Raw genomic sequence first — 7,078 nt, 5'->3', positions numbered from 1 at the left:
AAAAAAAAAAAATGTGAGGTACAATTCAGGATTAGGTATACAAGTGGTCATCGCACAGGTAAAGTTTGGGCCTCTCTTTGGTCTCCACTTTGCCTGGTTTGAGATCAGGTACACTTATTGATGTTGTGTCCCTCCCACCCCCCAACCCGGCAGTATCCCGCTACTGCCAATTCCTTTCTTTTTTCTCTTTTTTTTTGAAAGCAGGATTTATTAAGAGGACAGAAAAGCTCCAACAGTGGGAGGGGACTTGAAGGGGTTGCCCCCAATCCCTTTTTTATAGTAATATGGTAAATGTTCAGGGTCTGCTTTTAAGTGAGAACATAAGGTACTCTGTTCTTTGCTTCTGTGATAGATCACTGAGTATGATAGACTCTAAATCCACCCAGAAAGATCTGACTGACTGTAAAAAACAGAACAAAAACAAAAATAGTAAGAATAACTAATAATAATTAATAGGCAAAATGTCCAATGCCAGTCACTCTGTACAAACCTAATGGTATTTCATGCTCACAGCACAGAGAAGTAGATACTGTTATCATCTTCATTTTCGAGAAAACCTAATTTTAGGACAAAATTGAAATTCTTTATACATTTTTCTCCTGCTAGGACTAAAAAAAAAAAAAAAAAAAAAAATGAAAGAACTGTGAAGTGTAGCAGGATTTTTGTGTGATACATGCCTGAAATTATTCTGCATATCCTGTTTTTGAGGCCCTTACAAATGTAAAACAAGACAAAATGCCTCCTACAGTGGTGTTGGGGTAAGTGGTGGGAGAGACATCATTTTTCATTGGGTAGTCTGAGTATTTTGGTCCTTGACAACCTAATTAAACTCTAACTTGGTCTATTTTTATAAATGAGATGCAAAGAAACACAGATATAAGTCATCTTCCTCTTTTACAGGACAGCATTCCTTCAATTAAATCAATACTCTTAAACAGTCTCAGAAAATCCAGAGTCTTGTACATCTCTGATATTTCTGAAAATTCATGTATCTGTGGAAAAATGACTCACACTGAAGTCTATTCTGCATGATAGAAACACAACCTTGACATAGAACTATTGTAATGATTGAAAAGGAGCCTATTCCTCAAAAAATTTTGGTTAGAACGTTCATCATTATCCAGTCTCTTTTGCTTTACTCTATCAGCTTAATGAAACCAGGAATGACAAGATACGAGAAAAACCTGCATCTCAAGCCATGATTTTCTTCCTAAAATCAAATCTATTTTTAACAGATACCAAGAGCCAGGGACTAATTTTTACACAAAATTATGCATTCATGGAAAAACTGTGAATGAATCCACTGCTTGTTCAAACAACATAAGTAAGTAATGGAGTCAACTGCCACCTAGAGTTGAGATTGGAATTCAGTTCATATGTAGTATACAAATGATCATATCAGCTCGATATTTTTTTTAATGTCACACATATTTAACATGTACACAGAAATATTTGACTATAGAGTCCATTTAGTCCTTTATCTAGAGTCCATGTCTGTATAGATTTGAAAATTGTACCCCCCAAAAAAGGTAAAATTTGTAGTGAGGAAAATACAAGACTACTAGAAGTAAAATATGTTATTTATTGACTTCATATATAAAAACAGTATTTGAGAAAGTATGCTTAATACATTAACATATGTAAATGCTCCGAAGACAAATGGTCAAATTATTTAGAATGTTCTTAAGTTATAAATTCCTGGGACAAAAATATACTCAGTCCAATTCTTTCATTCATAACCCGTGGTCTTCCTGTTTTGTTTACATGCACACTGGGGTTCAGAGATTTCTACAGATTGCTGTCAAAATCTGGGTGAGCTATTCAGATTTAAATATGACAGGTAATGTTCTAAGGCCTAGAAAGCTGTTAGTTCACCTCCTTAACTAGGTTGCTCTAAAATCATATCCTTGTCAGAATCTCCAAAATTTAATAGAGTAGCCATAATAGAGCCCCGGATAGCTTAATACATTGTATACAGCTCATTCTTATCCCAAATTTATACCACGAGTCTGAAAAGGATTTCTATGTCTAGCTACCTATGTGCTGCATGAATCAAGCCTTCACTCTGCTCATGTGTGTGTCATGGTCGAGTTGGGCTTTTCTGGGTCAAGCAAATGAGAGTTTGGAAGAGAGCTAATTCTAACACTTACTCTGCAAAATTGTCTGTTTGTCACCTATCATTATTTTTTAATCTTGGCCTTGTACCTGGTTTATCTTTAAGTCTCTTTGTGTGTGTGTTTGTGTCAGAGTCTCACTCTCACTTGGGCTGGAGTGCAGTGGCACACTCACGGCCACTACAACCTCGACCTGCTGGGCTCAGGTGATCCTTCTACCTCAGCCTTCCAAGTAGCTGGAACTACGGGCACGTGCTACCATGACCGGCTAATTTTTAAAATTTTATTGTAGAGATGAGGGCTCGCCAAGTTGCCCAGACTGGTCTTAAACCTGTGGGCTCTCACTTCAGCCTCCCAAAGTGCTGGGATTATAGGTATGAGAACCGCTCCCGGTCTAAGACTCTTGACACATGGAAAATAGGTTGTTGACTCTTTTCTGCCTCATAATAATGTCCTTCTACTTTCTCCTACTCCAATACTTCCTCATTCTTATTCTCCCCACCCACTTTCCCAGAACAAATTTGTTATCCTCATTTTCTTACATAAAATTCTTTTCAGCATTCCTCTCTGTCATTGCCATTATTTCTTTGTGACTGCCATGGACCAGTCCCCTGAGTACAAACTTGTATTTAATCCTGCCTGTCTTCATAGCTTCCCTTCAGTTCCTATAGCCTCTTTGCCCGGTCTTTATAGCTCATATGGTCTCCTACGAACCTCATGCCTTCAATGCCTACCATCAGCTATAAAAGAGGTAAAAGCTTCCTCCTTACTCTTTAGAAATTTCTGGCCAGGCTCAGTGGCTCAGCCCATAATCCCAGCATTGGGGGCCAAGGTGAGTGGATTGCTTGAGCCCGTGGGTTCAAGACCAGCCCGGGCAACTTGGTTAGACCTCATCTCTACAACAAATCAAAAATTAGCCAGGTGTGGTAGTGTGTACCTTAGTTCAGGCTACTTGGAAGGCTGAGGCAGAAGGATCACCTGAGCCCAGCAGGTCAACACTGGGGTGGCCGTGAATGTGCCACTGCACTCCAGCCTGGGTGACAGAGTAAGACTCCAACTCAAAAAAAAGAAAAGAAAAGATATTTCTGTATTGGTAAACTATTCTTTTACTTCTCACTATTTAATACTTGCACTGTATTTGTTTAGTCAGCTTGCCTACAGGACATTTGCATTCTTTTTGTTTATTTTTGAGAATTTTAATCCACATTGCCCTCTTGGTTTCTATCCCCATGCTCAGGCATAACATTAGGATCTTGCCATTTCTGTTTAAACAGCTTTAATGCCCCCTGTGTAAAAGACTTTATTTTACATGCTTTGCTTTTTATTACTTTATTCTTTTTAAAATCTCCATGAGATAGGCGTTATTGTCTCCACTCTGCAGATAAGAAAACCCATGCGCAAGGATTTTAAGTAACTTGCCCAAAAGGACACAGTCAGTAAGTGATAAAGTTGGAATTTGAAACCCAAGAAGTGAGACTCCAGAGTCCACAGGCTTAGTCACCAGGCTATTCTGCTTCCATGCCATAACACCTCTTAACTTTTCTAACTGCCTCTACCCCACAGTAGCCATGAACCTCAAAACACATGAGAAAATCTAGATTTAAGTTGCTTTAAGAAGGATTTGGAAAAGTCAGCTCCCCTTAGACTTTTGCAGTAAAAAAGCATGATGAATAAAAAAAATTGATAAGAAGGCTTTGGAATCAGTCTGGAATTTGATTCCAGGCTCTGCCACTGTGGGACTTTGTGTGGTTATTGAACTCTCAAGTTCCTCTTGTGTAAAGTGGAAATAGGTGTCTGTCTCTAGTCGAAGTTATGATTCTAAAGCAAAATTATCTCTCTTTACTTCTTCTTCTTCTTCTTCTTTTTCTTCTTTCTACTCCCAATTATGTCTCTTCCAATCTAATGCTATCTTTGTTGGCCAGCTGATAAAAATTCTAGCCAAGGCATCATCTTTTCCTTCTCTAATCTTTCCATATAGTTCATTCTGGTAATTTTTTGACTCTTGTTAAAGTTTACGTGTCAGGTTAATAGAACTCACTGGAAGAAATAAATAAACCCCTAGAGAGCAAAATGTATTTTTCACATTAAATAAGCAATAAATGAGGAAACTGCATGTCAATGGTGAGTGACTAGAAAAATTTTCAGAGCCCTCATAAAATTATATCAATGAAACAGCTGTTTAGTTTATATAATGGGAAATTAAGGCAAGTATACACATATATTCGGCCATCTTTCAACTAGTGTATCAATTCATTTGTACAGTATTCACATGATATGGGTCATAGCTTTTGGGGGGATATTAGATGAGATCATGCAAGCCAAATGCTTAGCATGGTGCTGAGCTCATAGTAAGTTCTCAATAAACATTAGATACTGTTTTCATTACTGTCCTGTAAGTGAGTCTGCATTTGGCTATTAAAAGTCTGACTAGTATTTCATGCAAATAAAAATAATTGGGCATGCCCACTTGAGAAGTGAACACAACTGTGATTTCATAATTGTATCTTTTCAGATTGATCTAATAGATTCTACTGCTCACACACCACTAGTTGTAATTTGCTTGAATTTTGATTTATATAAGCTTTTCTTTAGTGCTGTAGTCTGAATGGGGCTTTTAGAATACATCCTATAAGGGAAAATATTAAGCAATGTCAATATTCCTTCATTAATATTAAGCAATGATCATATCGATCATTTCCATACATGAATACATTTAGAACACTAAAAATACGCTGCAGGAGTGTGTATAATAGGTATTTAGAAAACAGAAAATATAGGGGATTACTTTAGTGGTTTAGATAGACTTTAGGTAATTACATATGCTTACTGTCATATCCCAGTGGGCAAGGAAGAAACCTGAGGAATGGTCTGGTCAGTAAAATGGACTTATGCCAGGGTTTCTAGTTTTGTCTCATTTCTAGAAAGTGGCATCAAAGGTAGGCAGAAGTTTCAGAAGCAGTTGTGTGCATGCACAAAAAACATAGCCAAGACTGCACCTGAGAAAAAAATCACAAACTACCTGCAATCTTGAGGGAAGCTGAATTAGGAAATAATGGGTCAATTAAGTACTGGCAATAAATGTGATCAGGAAAAAGCTGAATTTGGATTAATTTTTCTATACAGTTTGCCTTCTAAATTAGCTGTTTTTATTAATCTAATCACACAAGCAGTTTTGCCCCAAGTATGGTGAGAACTTAGAGGTACTGTTTGGTCCACAAAACCTACAAGGAAATTATGGATGTATGAAAAGATATAGAGAAACAGAGTTCAGAGCCACACAAGTACTCAGGAATACTGCTAGACCCATGAACCATCAAGGTACTGAGTGACCCTGACCACTTTACTAAACTATCTATGTTTGCATTTCCTCATCTGTAAGACAGGGATAGTAATAAACCCTGGCATATGGTCTAGAGAATTTTTTTAAAGTAATATATGAAAAAACACTTAGTACAGTTCCAGAACATATTATTTGCTCATTAGATGTTAGTTAATATTATTATCATCACAATCATCATCATGGTAAATTGGACCATCTGAAGCCTCTTTCAGAAATGGTACCATTGAAAATATACCTTGTCATGGAATGATTGTAGCTTTAGCCTGAAATGATTAAAGACTTATTAATAAGAAGTTGTCTAATATTAGTGTATGGGAATCAATAATTATTTTCTTCTTTAGATTTATTCTAATCTAAGGATTTAACCCATGTTGTCTTCATTGGGAGCAGTCCCAAGGAATTTGTACTCATTCTTCATGTTTGAGAAGGGCTTGATATTCTCAAAGCAACTTCATAAATTAATTAAGCATCTCTATGAAGCAGGTCAGTACTTTGATCTGTCAGAGTAGATAAGCAGGACACAGATAAATAAAATAATAATTTGCCTTAGGTCATGAACTAGCTCATCATTTGAACTGAATTTCTGTCAGTGAACTAGTCTGTGGTTCCATTTTATAGGCCAAGTTACAACAAAATATTAAAATACAGATCTGTATGTTGTTATATATTAGTGAGTCATCAATGTAACCTGTGCTTCGTAAATCCGAGTTTTGTATCTCATGATCTGGCTGCCTGAGTTGATTTTCCTTCTCCAGCCCCCTTATATTTATAGTTATTTATAGTTAATTTCTACTCATGCTTTGTAATTGAACTCATGTGTAACCTCCTCTAAGAAGTCTTGTTTGGCCTTCTATAACTTGGAGTCCCCTGTTCATTGTTCACATAGCATTCTGGATTCCACAGGAAATCTCTATTATCGTACTAACTTGAGTCTATTATGGTAAGAGGTTCTCTGAGAAAAAGGTGCATTGCTTCTTTGTCTTTATATCTGCTAGCATGATACCTAGCACATGATATTTGCTCAACAAATGTTTTTGAATGAAGAATGCATAAGTGGGATAAGTATTAATCATGATAGGCAAGGATATGCCATAATAACACGCAAGCAGACCAGGTTTACTTCTCACTTAATAGGAATGTCTAACATGGGTCAGAGCTTACTGAGGCTCTGCCCCAAAAACTCAAGAATACAGACTGACAAGATATCACCATCACAGGGTTCTGCACTGTTGGAAGCAGGCAGACTTTTAGGTTGACAAGGCAGGAGAAAAAGATGCTTGAGGAACGCACACTGAAAATGAAATTTCCTATTATAATAATTTCCACCTCAAAAGTGCTTGTAGGACACCTGAAGCAACGTCTGTGCTTGACTTAAATCCCTGGTCAGCATGTATTCAATGGCCAGCACCTGCGACTCTTCTTCAGTGTCTGTCTTTGGGCTAATGAAGTTCCTTTACACAGAGAGCCAGAAATTGAACGGCACATACCTCCAAGTGGTTGTTGATTAATATTGTCTTGTGCAAGAATACTAGTTCAACTTCCTTGCATCAGGTTGAAACAACTCCAAGGAATTGCTTTCCCTCCAGAATTCTCCTGTGACATCATGCTAAAGCCTACCTTCTAT

Source organism: Carlito syrichta, unplaced genomic scaffold (genome assembly GCF_000164805.1).
Source record: "Carlito syrichta isolate Samal-C Ts95f unplaced genomic scaffold, Tarsius_syrichta-2.0.1 Scaffold303315, whole genome shotgun sequence".
NCBI lineage: Eukaryota > Metazoa > Chordata > Mammalia > Primates > Tarsiidae > Carlito > Carlito syrichta.
The sequence above is the reverse complement of the archived record's forward strand: the minus strand, read 5'-3'. Positions refer to the sequence as shown.